The following is a 14540-nucleotide window of genomic DNA, read 5'->3' as shown; positions in this document are numbered from 1 at the left end:
GGCTATAAATCCTATAGAGTACTTCTGGTATCAATTTAAATGTAATGCGTAGGGGCTATAATCTCACAAACTGTGAAACTGACTATCAAATAATACATTTTAAGGACACATGGCACATATGCGTAGCTCCCTTGAGTTTTCATTAATACCAACTAAATTCAAATAATCATTAGAATGAACAGCTAGTTAACAGAGTTATAAGTTCTGATTTGCCAAGAGTTCAATACCTTCCAATGCAATCTTACCAGTTATAACTGAGGAGAGGTGCAAACTATTTATAGATATAGTAGTTAGTGCAGATTATTTAGACTCAGATCTGTTAATGAACTGCTGAAGAGTAGAGGGTTTGATTCCTTCCACCTCCATTTGTATAGTCTGTGATTCTGAGCAAGCCACTTAACCAGAACATAATCTCATGTTACTTCTGAAAAGAGACACTCGTGTTCAATGAATTTGCCTAGGAAACAAAAGTGTGTCTTAAGCATGATTTAGCCAATTACTGAATATAAAATGGTGTGCTATCATGTGCATGCATAGCAAACAAACATTTGTAGCTTTAGTTGCTGTCCTTGCAGTAATTTGGCCACTAGTTACATCAGTCTACCACACCAAATGCAGGATTGTTATATACAATTAAATTGAGCTGACTGTGGTAGCTATTTGGTAGTTATTCCCATTTCATTCATTTTTATGTTTTATCTAGTAAGAAACTTTTTCTTCAGAAAATTACAAACCATCAAAAACAGCATTATGTTCTTCACATTTCATCAGTAGAGTCATCACAAGGAAGCACTGAATAATAATAAACATAACCAGTAATGGTAGCATACATAATAGCCACACTAGAGGTACATGTTATAAAGGGAGTAACATGGTATAAGTAGAAATATTCATTCACTCCATCTCCTCAGTATCCTTAAATGTACATCAGGTTCCTTTCATTTATCATATTCTATTTTATATATGACAGAAAACACACTAACACATATACTCTAAACAATTCTGATCTTTGATCATGCCTTCTTGTGCATAATCAACTATATGAATTAACCATTCTGACATATTCACCACATTATCTTTTCATAACCCCACCGAGGAAGGGTTAACATCATCCTTCTAACATTAAAAAAATATAATGCCAGGGGTATTAAATTGGAAGGGGATGTGTTGTTTCTAACAGGTAGAGATGGGGGAGTAGGATTTAAGGTTTGGTACATTTCTGGGGGTCTATATAGTTTGCCTGAAGGGTCATTGTTGCTGTCTGAGCAGTTCAAATAAGCTGGAAAAGAATGGGTTAGTAAGGTAGACTTAAGGGATGGGGGTTGAAGATCTTGATAAACAGGGAAAACTACAACTTCCCAGATATATACTGGTTAAAAATGGTAAGCTTACATATGGCAAGTGGTATGATCTTCTCATTAGGTATAAATATGGAAATGAAATGGAGAGGTTGAAAATGTGATTGGGTTTACTAGAGTTGTACGTTTTCCACCACTGAATGGCAAGAATGTTGAAAAAGGATAAGCAAGATAAAAAAACATACCCATGGTTTGGAATCATTATATGTGATGGATACATAAGTGCTACAGAACCCCAAGGCGATTTTTTAATGCATCAGTAGATAGTAGCAATAAATGTTGGAGACAAGGCTAGTATTATCCATTTGTTCTGTGAGTGTGCTTCTATAAGAAAATATTAGGTCAAGTATAGTAGAATGAAAATAATATTTTGCAAGAAAGTATCACCTACATGGAAATTTAGTTTTATAGATTTAGGAAAAAACATGGGGTGAATGAAGAATGAAAAATACATATGGCTGCATTCAATAAAACCTACACAATATTCTAAGACTGTGTGCACAACGTGCACACAATAGGACATTGTTTTGCATTCAGTAAGTGGCTGAACATGCTGTGTAGAGACACACAGAGTAAACATCATGGCATGCTAATTACTACATAAGCACCTGAAATGCATGATAATCAACCAATCCAAGATGGAGGAGCTATTGAAAAAGTTATTAAGTAATCATGCAAATTTAGTGCAGCCTTTTGCCTGTGAATTCCAAAACCTATTAGAATATAGCCACAGAAATTACTCTACACAGAAACAATGTTAGGGGTTGCAGCTGCTCTTATTCACATGCATGTGCAACAGGCCCAAGTCTATGCTGTTGCTGCTAATAGGTCTCAGCCAAGAAGGAGAAGGGTGTGTGGCCCCATTTAACTTTTTATGGTCTGCATGATGTGGAAATTGTAGAGCACTACACGGTGGGGAGAGACACACTACAGGAATTCTGCAACCTCTGTCATCCTCAACTGACAACAAGGGCAAACTGAGGGGAACTAACACCTGTGGAGACTAAGCTATGTGTAGCACTTAGAATATTAGGTACAGTGAACTTCCAGAGACCAACAGTGAATATGCTGGGAGTGTCACAGTCATCAGCATCCAGGATCCTCCATCAATTCCTGAATGCTATGCTACAACATGCCAATGACTAGTATATCTGAGGCTGGAACCACAGCTATGCAGGAGTTCTACCCTGTAGCATACTACCCTAAAGTGTTGGGTGCCATAGACTGCATGCACATTAAAATCAAAGCACCACCCATGGAACAGGAAAGGGTTTACATAAACAGAAATGGCTTCCACTCCATTAACTGCTAGGCCATGTGTGATGCTAAGGGAATCATACTGAATGTGTGCGCTGGCAACCCAAGCAGTTAGCATGATTCACATATCTGTTGCAACTGTCAGCTCTATCAGATGTTTTCTAGACTTGATGTTCCACTGGGTCATTTACGTGGGGATGCAGGTTATGCACTTGAACTGTGGCTGATGACACCCATTAGAAATACACACACACACACACACACACACACACACACACACACACACACACACACACACACACACACACACTGAAGAACTCTATAATGAGGCATGCACTCAAACAAGAAACATCATAGAGCATGGGTGTGGGCTGCTGAAGTCATGGTTCCAGTGCCTAGATACATGTGGGGGAGCTCTGCAATACAATCCCCATACTTGTGCTGAAATTTTCACTGTTTGCACCATCCCATCCCTCACAACATTAACAGCTTCAGCAGGAACATCAAGGGAAAAGGGCACACATTCCACCACCACTGGCAAGGTCACCACAGCCACATGCAGTTGAGGAGTCAGAGGGGGAACCACTAGCCATTTTGGGTGTAGGCAGATGTAGGTGTACACAATTTGCCCTCACTGTGGCCAAGAGACAATGTATAGCACACATGCTCACCACCTAAGGGGGTAAAATCTTCATTCTATGCACATACATATAGTAACAATGATGCCAGACAATGCTCACAACATTTAGTTACTCATGTAATGGCTGTGTACCACTAGCATCACTCAGAGTCAGCCACAAATTAAAACTCTTGTAACTGCTGAACTTCCAAGGTAAGTGTTGAAACCTGGAATAGAAAAAATAAATAGCTAAGAACACAAATGAAGGACAGCTCCTTAAATACTGTTACTTGCTAATGTAACTAAGTAGATGGTGGGTGATTTTTACAGCAATGACATCACTATGTGATAGCACTGATTTATGTCAATAGATGTGTTCTCTAAGAAGTAATAGGCCCCATGCATCAAATATTCAGACATTACAAAAACATGTAAGAAAGCTGTACAATTTTCAAAAGAGTATCGCAAACACATATATACTAAGCATTCAGTCAGTTATGTGCCCTGGGCATCAGACAAAAGACTTATATATCCCTGAATCCAAAAGATAGAAACAAACTGAAGAAACAGTTATCATTTACACAAGGGGTGGTGATTGGTGGGAGGGGGGCAGGAGACCAAGGTTGACATAAAGGTAGTGAGAACATGTGAATAAGAAAGACAGGTAGTCAAATGTCCACGCAGACAGAATGAGCTGTAAGCCTCATGACTGACCTGTGTAACTGTTATGTGTATGTATCTGTATGGGCACTCAAGGTGAAATGTGTGTGTGTGTGAATTTCTGCAAGAACACAGCCAAGCTCTCTGCTAGCTCTACATCCTAATGTGTCAGACAGGTGTGAGCCAGGGATGGTAGAGGTGACAGTTCATCATCGTCATCCCTGATCTCAACATCTGGCTCAGCCAGGAGTTACACTGGCACATCCATGCCCATGGTCAGACAGACTGCTGCTACCTGAACATGACAGATGTCTGCTGGATGAGGTCTGCTGACGATTGCAGCCAGGAACATGACCCCATGGCCTACCATGTCTGGGTGTGAACACCTCGGTCACTGATGCAGCAGTGGAAATAGTACCAATACAGAAGCATGATCAAACATGGCTACATTGGCTAACATCATATGATAATGCAGACCTATGTCAAGATCCATGCTATCCCCTTTCCAGCAGACATTCCATCACAGACACTGCTCATCCCATTGTGTCATCCATCCAATCCATTGAATTGGCAACATGGTGGATGCAGTCACGCATGTCAGTCTGTGCCATATCTACAACCATTAGCATGTCCTTTGAAGCCTTACTGGAATGTGCTTGCACCTCCATGACAGTCCTAAACATCTGTCGAATGGTACATAAAGACACACCAAAATCAGGTGGATGGTGGACAGCAGGCCACCTACAAGCAACTCTAATAACCCTCATGTGCAGCACCTTGCTCATACCTTGGCTATGGCCCGAGTCATCTGACACTGCAGCTGCAGTAACTATACAAATCTGATCAAGTGTGTCACCTTTCACCTGTCCAATATCTGAGGGCTGACTGGAATTGGTATGCATAGACCTACTGGCGGTATCTGATTGTAAAACAGGGGATGGCTAAATGTCAACCTCAGTGTCAGATTTGACCTCTACACCCCCTGACTGTGTCTCTGTTTGGCAACCATCATCAGAATCTGCTAATACTCTGACATCAGTTGGTAAGAAATCTACACTTACACTGTCAGGATCACCTGTGATAATAAGCAATAAACCAAGGAAAGAAATTAATACCTACCATACAACTTAATATATGCTAACAAACTACCACTGGTACCACTATCACAGATGATAGAATAATGCACAGACAGCCATGCCACCCACCTTAGACATATGTATAAATGTATATTTCTGACAAATGGTCATCAATAATCAAATAAAAATGTTTGGCTTACCATGTGCAGATGACACCACACTTGCTATTGCAGATGGTCCTGAAAGAAGTTAAGCAAAAGGTAAGGACACACGCAATCATCACAATTCCAATAACACGGTATGATGGACTTTTTGCCTATATGTCCATTAACAATACTTTTAACTGAAAATTGTCTGAAAAATCCGACAAAGTCCATGTGTAATGAACAAAAATGTGTTGTTAACTGTTTCAATTTATGAACAGGTTTATCCAAAAAAATTACAACAGCAGGAACTATTACAGAATATTTTACTATACAAAAAAATGTATAAATTGATACACGTAAGCTTACTTGAAAGATCCTCCTGGCACATACTTCTCCTCCCAGAACCATCAATGACATGATGTTGTGCACTTTCCACTGAGCTCTAGGATCTCTGACATTGGACAGGAGCTCTCCATTTGGTGTGAGTGTTGGCTCTGTAGCAGCACCCCCATAGCCAGCTGTTCATGGGCATCTGCAGATGCTCTCCTCCAGGCTGATGAATTCATATCAGTTGCCCCATGATGCACCTGATTATAAGTCCTGCTGCACCCATATGGCATTTACATTACTGACTATCTGGTTCCAAATGTGCATTCCGTCAGCCATATTCCCATGTCCTCTCTCAAGTAGAAAGGCACTGTGGCCCTTGAATGCTTGCACAATTACATCATTTATGAGTCATCAAAAGGTTGTTTACATGGATTGGTACACTTGTGTGCCATACTCATATGTGACATAAAACAGAGAAGGATACAACATATAAATATCACATAAAATTAAATTCATGCTCATATACATGTATGTATTTTCAACATTAGCCACTGGAGGTACATGATTTAGTTATTAAAATTTAAGATTATGTGGTTGTACCATATCACACTCATAAACAAACCAATTTGATCCAAAACAAAGAATAACAATGGAGTAATGTATTGTTTATCACATAAAGAACCAGATAACTACACCACCTTCAAAAACAACAGACAAATGAAATTTTGTATGGCGTACCGAGAGAGGGAGTTTGTCATGGCCACCCCTAACATCCAGGATAAAATTTTATTTTACACAGGTTTTCTGGATGATATTTTTATTATTTTAAAAGGAGATATTGAAGTAGCACAAGAGTTAGTTGAATTTTTCAACTCAACGACTGTGTTCCTTAAATTTACTTTTTGTTTTGCAGAGGACAGAATAGCCTATCTTGACATGCACTTGATTAAAGACTGCATCAACAGGTGTTACTTGGCAAAAATATTTTGTAAGGAAACTTACTCCAATACCTTTCCCCAGTTCTCCAGTTGCCACCCTTTTTCACAGAGAAAATCTATGGTCAAGAGTCAACTGGTTAGAGCGGCACGAATGGTTACAAGAGATGCAGACTTTAGGGATGAGTGGGATGAGTGTAATTTCATGAAGGAATTGTTTTTAAAAAAAGGGTACCCTTTGGAATTGATTCTGGACTTGATGGATGAAGTCCAGTCAAAAGGAAACAGGGGTATTTATTCACCCATCCTTAACCAGAATACTGAATACCAGATAAATATACGTCAGGTCATGGAAGGCATTAGTCCTTATAGGTTTATTTTCACATTTAGCTTGGATACTAAAACAGTGAAGACTATAGTTCAGAAAAACTAGAACTTGTTCATGAATGATGCAGTATTGAGAAATAAACTTCAGAGTTACCCCACTATAGTCTATAAATGGGGACCCAAACTGAAACAGTTATTGGAGAGGAAACTAAGGAAGTTAGGCAGCTTGTTAGGTATGTTTAAGTGTAACATGTGTCTGTATTGTAAACACATGGAAACAGGACATACCTTTGAGGTGAAAGATAGGAGATATAAAATTGGGGGCAAATTTAATTGTCAGAGTAAACAGGTGATTTACTTAGCAAGGTGTTCTCACTGTCCTGTCTTCTATATAGGTAAGACTGGCAGAAAATTGAGAGAACGCGTGTATGAACACATATAAGCTACAGGGAGACGTAAAGGGGACAACACCCTTGCGAGACATATTATGGACCATCCAACCCACTGTTTTACTTTCCGAGCTATTGATCAAGTACCTATAGACAGTGGGGGGGGGTCCAGAGTCTTTGATTTTAGAGCATTGTGAATTAATTTGGCAACTAAGACTAGATGCCTGCCACTATCCAGGTATAAATGAATTGAGCTCCATCATGTGTATTTTGAAACTGAAAAGTTTAAGTAGATAAACTATGGGGACTTTATGTTCCATTACCTTTAGAGTTTCAATTTTATTAAAACATACAAAATATAAATAATAATAATAGTTTTTTTTGGACTATGATGACAGATGATGAATTTGACATACAAAGTTTATTATAAACTAAATTAAGTTTATTTTAAATATACATCATATGTTTTTTCAAAAATAGAGTTTGATAATAAAATACAATGTCAAAAATCATGTAATATTGTTTAAACAACACATATGCGTGATTTTTATATGTTTATTAATTTTTAACTTGTCAGTTGAACATTTGGTTTTAAATTGTGGTGTAATGTTACTCTGTTCACAAGGCAACAGGCTAGTAACATTAGGTAACATTGTACTATTTTATTTATTTCTTCTTGATGTTAAAAATGTTTTTTATGTAAGATACATTTAAACGAGTGGTTTGCTGTTGTTACTTAGTATCATGAAACTGTGATATACAGTATGTACTATTTAGAGTTTGTAAGGCTGGGGAGGGGTTTACGAGTGTTTCAACATGCAGTCAACCTATCCATTCATGTTTAATAATCACGTGGTTAGGAAGAGGGAATTTTAAACCCCTGTTTCCTGTACAGATTTTTTCTGACGTAGAGTAGCAAAGAGCAAAAAACTGGCGAAAAAACAAACACAAAAAAGCCACAACTTGGTGTAATCTGATCTATAGCCATAAAAGAAAAGCCATTTTCTTCCTCATTGCATATACGTGTGTTTAAATACGATCACGTAATCATCTCTCCTTCCTATATATAGTAGTAGACAGACAGCAATTGCAAAGTGCAACTTATAGTGAAGGTCTGTCCGACCTTGACACAAGGTTACATCTATTACAAAACACATTGGGACATCCCCCGCCTTTATTTAAACCGCAAGTGTTGTTGTTTCATCTAGTAGTTCAAACAAATTTGGGGTTACCTCCAAATTTTTTGGCAAACAGAGGGTTATTCACTTTCACCCCTACAGGCTATATCTTGCCAGAAGGGATGTCATGACATCAATCTCACCAATGGGAGCTCCTTATATTTTATTCTCCAGAAAAAGGTCACGGTAGTAACCCTTTATTTATATGTCACTAGAGCTGTCCAAAGCAAGAACTATCTCCTGTTGAATCGTTGTCGTGGTTTCCCTGTTCTAGGTGCCAATCCTCCCGTTCCACAAAAGGAGTTTGGGATAAGCAACATCGATTGATATGTTTGGTAATCACTTCTAATAATTGAATACTGTGTGCGAAACAGTTTACTTGGTTAGGAGATCCCAGGCTAAAGAGGCTCTGCGTAGTAGTGAAGGTAAAAACGTTTAATGCCCCTCCCTAGGTTAGGAATGTAATTATCCGGCTGGGTATTGTCGAGTGTTGTTCTCGTTCTCTTCAGCAGTGATCTGAACAAACTGGCGTGAGAGAGTAAAGAAAAAAAAAAAAAAACAGACAAAATGAATAATGCAAGCTTAAATACTAAAAGATGATGTCATAAAGGCCATTTTTAATACATTAGTAATGTTTACCAAAGTCCTGCCTGCTATCTGAAATATATTACAAAATATTGGACTCAATGTCATAGAGCTGTCCAAAGCAAGAACTATCTCCCAATCTGTGTTGCCGCGTGGTTTCCTGGTTCTAAAAATCACCACTTGGTCGTGTTCACAACCCCATTAAGTGTATTGACCTCAGTAGGTGCCAATCCCTCCTCCTCCACATTGAATACCCTGTGCTTGAAACAGTTCTTTCAGGTCATTTAAAAGGAAGCTGAAATTAATCAGTCCTGAGGGTGCTCTAAAGTAAGCGGACTCTAATTGAAAGCTTCTTCAGCTTAAACAAGACCATCAAAAGCTCACATTATTGGAGCCACTATTATTAAACAAAAAAGCTGTAGTGTCCGACATCCAGTTTATAACTTTTACAATAATAACAAAAGAAACAATTCCAATTGGCATAGCGAAACCAACACAACGATTCAACAGAGATAGTTCTGTTGTTTGCTTTGGAGGACATTGACCCTGCACTTTTTGTTTTTGGAAAAGCTTGTGAGTCGTTTTTAGAAGCTATTAACAACAATCCCTTCAACAGTGAGGTAAATTTTCACCCATTCCCCATGTCGAAGCTCTTGAATGGATAGCCTGTTATTGATTTGATAAGGAGCTCCCATTGATATTGTTTTGACGTCAAACTACTATGTTTGACAAGAAGTTCTCGCAGATTACGCGGATCGTGATTACTGCAACACGATACAGATTTTTTCTGAGGAAGTTGGCTTATTTATCTCCAAGAAAAGCTTTTATTGTGCTTAAATATATTAAACGCTACCTTGTTTTTATTCGTCTTGTTTATGGTATTGGTGTTTTACTGGTCGGCTTGTCTGAGCGGGTTTCCTGTGTTTGAGTTTACAGAGGTTTATTGTTTTTCTTGAGTTTGTGTTTTAAAACTTGCACTACAGCCTTTTTATCTAAGAAAAGCATCAGCCTCTTACTTTTCAACCTCTCACTCTAAACCACTGAGGCTGCCCCATATAGCATAAGTTCTAGAAATGCAATATTCTTCTTCCACTCATCGGACCAAACATCTGGCCACCTTGCCACAAATCATTCATCATCAAAATAAGCCCCCAGAGGTGTTGTCAAGGTGGTGGCAAGCTAATAGGGCAGTTTCTTATCTCTACTATCTAAACTGTATTTCTGACAGGAATTTTTAAGTATCTGAGGTCATGGACATATCAATTTCTGAGTTTATCTTCTACTAAAAAGTTTGGATGTCTACATCTGAATTTTGAACTTTTAACATTTCAAATTCCTGTCATTTACATGTAGAAAGAGCTCTGTCAGTTATTAAGCATGAGTTACTTTTAGAATAACTTTCAGGGCTAAACTTTAAAGAATTACAATCCTTACTTAACAGCATACAAGATCTAATGATAAAGATGGATAAAATGGACAACAAGCTTGATACTTGCAAAGAAGAATGTAAAAACAAGTGGAATAGCTACAGGAGATTATTTTACTCCTGAAAACCCAGATTACCAGCATGGAAGAAACATTAAATGATATAGAAGGCAGAGTGTCAGAAGAACATCAGGTGGAATTTTTACTTAAACAAAATATGTCATTACTCAACAAATTAGATTATCTTGAAAACGGATCCAGAAGGAGTAATCCAGGAATATTAATATGGTCTACATGAAAAGACTGAAGGTGATAGCATGGTTAACTTTCCCACATCCTGGATTCTCAACATTTTAAAATTACCTTTCTTTTGGCATTGTAAGAGCTCAGAGATCACTGGTGGTTCATTCATCACCCAGCATGGTACATTTTAAACTGATATCTATTATAGTAAGATTTTTTTTCCTTTTTTTTCCATTCAAAATAAAGAATTAGTCCTAAATGCTGCCTGGTCAAATTCACTGGTAAAATTCAATGACAATATAATAAAATTTGACAATGACTATTCCTCAGCAGTAGTCTCAAGAAGGAAAATGATTTATTCCCTTGATAAAAGAGTTGAAAAAGAAACAATTTAAAGTGTATTTGACGTTCCAATCTAGATTTAAAGTCTTTCTTTCAAATGAAATTAAAACTTTTGAAACTTTGGACTGTGCTGTATCCTTTCTAGCAACTAATAACATTTTAGAACAAGTGGATAGTATGACTTGGTTCTCTTCTTCATTAAAGAGAGAGGCAGAAAGAAATGGCTGGAAAACTATTGATAATAATAAGAAGAAACTAAAAGACAAAATATTTAATAATTTATTTTTTTGTATTCTTCATAAAATTCATAAGCTTCACCTTTTTCACCTGTCTCAGTATATAACAATCATTCACAGTTGTGATACTCCTGATGCACTCAAACAAAAGGAACTTAAGCATAAAACCAAAAAGGTAAGGTAAAATGCTTTCATCTTTTTATTCCTTCAACGTCAATACATATGTCACTATTAATAGTCTTTAACATTTGTTTAAATCTTTCTATGAAATAGGTTAAGTAGTGAAAACAAAAGAAAAAACATTTTTAAACAATTGTATTAATTGTCTTTATAAAGGACTCTATGACAGTATAGGCTTTCATTAAAACAAATGAAGGCTTAATATGCAAAATAAATGATAAACTTAGTAATCTAGCCCTAATTCAGCAAAACTTTAGTATTCTGAACATTTATAAATATGTAGAATGGGTGTATGATTTTTGAGTGTTTGTCTCACAGTGTTTACATGACTGTTGAATATTTACAGTAGCTATGTTTACAAAAATTTTTCTGTTTTCTCTTTGTTTCATTTCCTGTCTACACTTGAAGTTATTTCTAGTGTTGTATTTATCATGTTGAGGAAAACGATGATAATTTGGATATTGTTTGCACTGCTTATGGGTTTTATTTGTGTGGAAGATGATTTAATTTCAGTTGCCTCTCATATAATCAAACTGACAGATGTGTAATCAAACATGAGCCTGAGCTAATTTATGAAGCATTGACATTGCTTACTTGCTTGTTTCTTGGCTTCCCGCCAAGATTGCAAGCTAAAACACATTTTTTAACTGCTACTTAGGTTTCTTCATGATTAAACATTCTATTACTTTAATAATCCCTTTCCATGAATGTGAATGGCTCAGTCTAAATGGTATGGCTCATCATTGATGTAATCATCATGGTTAAAGGTCATACATGAGTCACTACTGTTTTTCAGCTATTAAAAGTGACAAGTACACTTTTTATGCTGATAGCCCATTGAAGAAGGGTTACTGCTTTCATCTTATTTAAAGTGAAGAGTACACACTTTATTTTGAAAAGACATAAGTGAATTTTTATTGTCAATTAAGTGGCAAGTTCTCCTTTTATGTCTCTATATATAACTCTAATAACACACTATGTTATATAAGAACCATACTTTTAAATAATTTCATTCAAAAGGTTTAAAACTTTAAAAGATGATAGTCTATAAAACAATATAATTTGATGTACATATACCAGTTAAAAATGACAAATGCTAGATTAATAGTGACATAAGTGAAACAATACAGCATATAATTTTATTCATGTATGCATGCCTTTCAATTGTACAGATTTTTGCAGAGTGTCCAGACTTCTGCCTCATATTTTTGGTCTGTTCCTTATAGAATTTTGGTTTTCTGGCAAATCATTGTCAAATCATTCAGGACTGAAGTCAGAAAATAATGACATACATTTGAAGTTCAGACTTCATATCCTTCAGAAAATTCATGCTAATAAAAAACTTGTTATTCTATCAACTTTATAAGTTTGCATGAGCAATTTTTTAAGGATGTCCCTGTTTTGGGGCCTTTGACCCATGTTGTGTGTGGTTGTGTCCAGATTTCTTGCTCTAGGAGATTGAGTGGTATGCATTATGTCCTAAAATAACTAACAATTATCAATGAAATAAAATGCTATACTGTCACTGATATTAATAGTAGGAAAGATAAAAAAAGTATAAATAAAAATAATACATAGATTAAAGATAGAATTGCTGCCTGAAGAATACTCATTTGTTTCATTTTTGAACAGAAGTGAAGCTGATTAAAGCTTAGATACAGGTTTTACTCTATCACATTAATATATTATGTATACTTACTGTCATGTGAAGGTGCTTTGGAGAGATGAGTAAATTACATGTTTTAGATTTATTTTCAGATAACTATTGCCTCTGGTTGAATGAACAAGGCATACTACTTTTTGGTGTCTATGGATTCATTATTCAGTGTAGCTGTTTTAAACATTATACTGACACTTTTATACACTTACAATAACGTATGTTATTGCACATCTCTTTATATGCATACAAGTTTATTTATTCTTAGTCAGTAAAAAGTTAAAACATAACTATTGACAGTATTGCATAGTTATGTGGTTATTATATTTATAAACTCATAATCTTTACCATTTTATATTTAAATTGTTAAAGACTGTTCAAATATTATGAGAACCAGATGAGAATAGTATCAAATTTTATAAAATTGTATTATACTAGATTGTGTCTACTTAGGTTAAAGATATGTAATAGTAAGTTGAATATATAGTTCACCTGTTAACTTAATTTACTTAGCTACTTTGTATTTAAAGTTACATTGTAGATAGAGTGAAGAGTATGTCTTGATAGTGAATTTAGAGGGTATGCTTGAATGACAATGCTTTACAAGTTTGGGATCTAAACTTCAGGGATTATGGAGATTGTTTTTAGTTCAATTTTTAATGTTTTCCTTTTCAAATGTTTATCAGTGGGTGTCTAAGAACATTAGCTACAGAGATTAATATATATATATATATATATATATATATATATATATATATATATATATATATTACCAAACCAACTTGGTGCACGTTATGATCCCTTCCAGTGATCGGAGAAGAAAAAAGTAATAAATCACCAAGTTACTGCAGCACACAGAAAATGAAAACAGCAATGGTGTAGATGAAGATTTATTCCAAGCACAGTCTGCAGCACAGACCGGTTTCACCAGAAGGCGTCATCAGTGTATATCTTACTCGGCAGCAAGCCTTGGTTTATGTAGCAGCATTTAAAGATGCATGCACATATTTCACTTATTTACATTTTTACATCTTCTTGTTTGCATGTAAATCCACCATATTTTATATATATATATATATATATATATATATATATATATATATATATATATATATATATATAATTAAATGCACTAATACATGGGTAATATACATGGCAATATGCCAATGTGGGAGCTTTTTACATTGGACAAACCTCTTGCTCTTTAAAACAATGGATCGCTTTGCATATAAGTGACATAAAATGCAAACGCATCCAAAGTGCTTTATATAAGCATACACTAGTGCATAGTACAGCCCATTTTGTGTTTGTAGGCATAGATATGGTAAAGGTACAAGCTATGAATGATACGGTTAGACACAACATATTGTCTAACAAGGAACATAGATGGATAATTAATTTAGGAGCCCTTTTTAAATCAGGGCTTAATGACCAGTGGTAAGTAATGTTTTTGAATATAGACATCCTTGTAATGTTCAAATTTTGAGGTTAGAAAGTTGTATTTGTATTTTCATAGTAAACATTTTCATTAGCAATTTTTTAATGGTGAATGGTGCATATTAGATAGGTCATGTGTAAATGTCATTGAGGGGATATA

The sequence above is a fragment of the Protopterus annectens genome, chromosome 9.part0 (genome assembly GCF_019279795.1).
Source record: "Protopterus annectens isolate FY-2018-M chromosome 9.part0, PAN1.0, whole genome shotgun sequence".
Classification (NCBI taxonomy): domain Eukaryota; kingdom Metazoa; phylum Chordata; order Ceratodontiformes; family Protopteridae; genus Protopterus; species Protopterus annectens.
The sequence above is the reverse complement of the archived record's forward strand: the minus strand, read 5'-3'. Positions refer to the sequence as shown.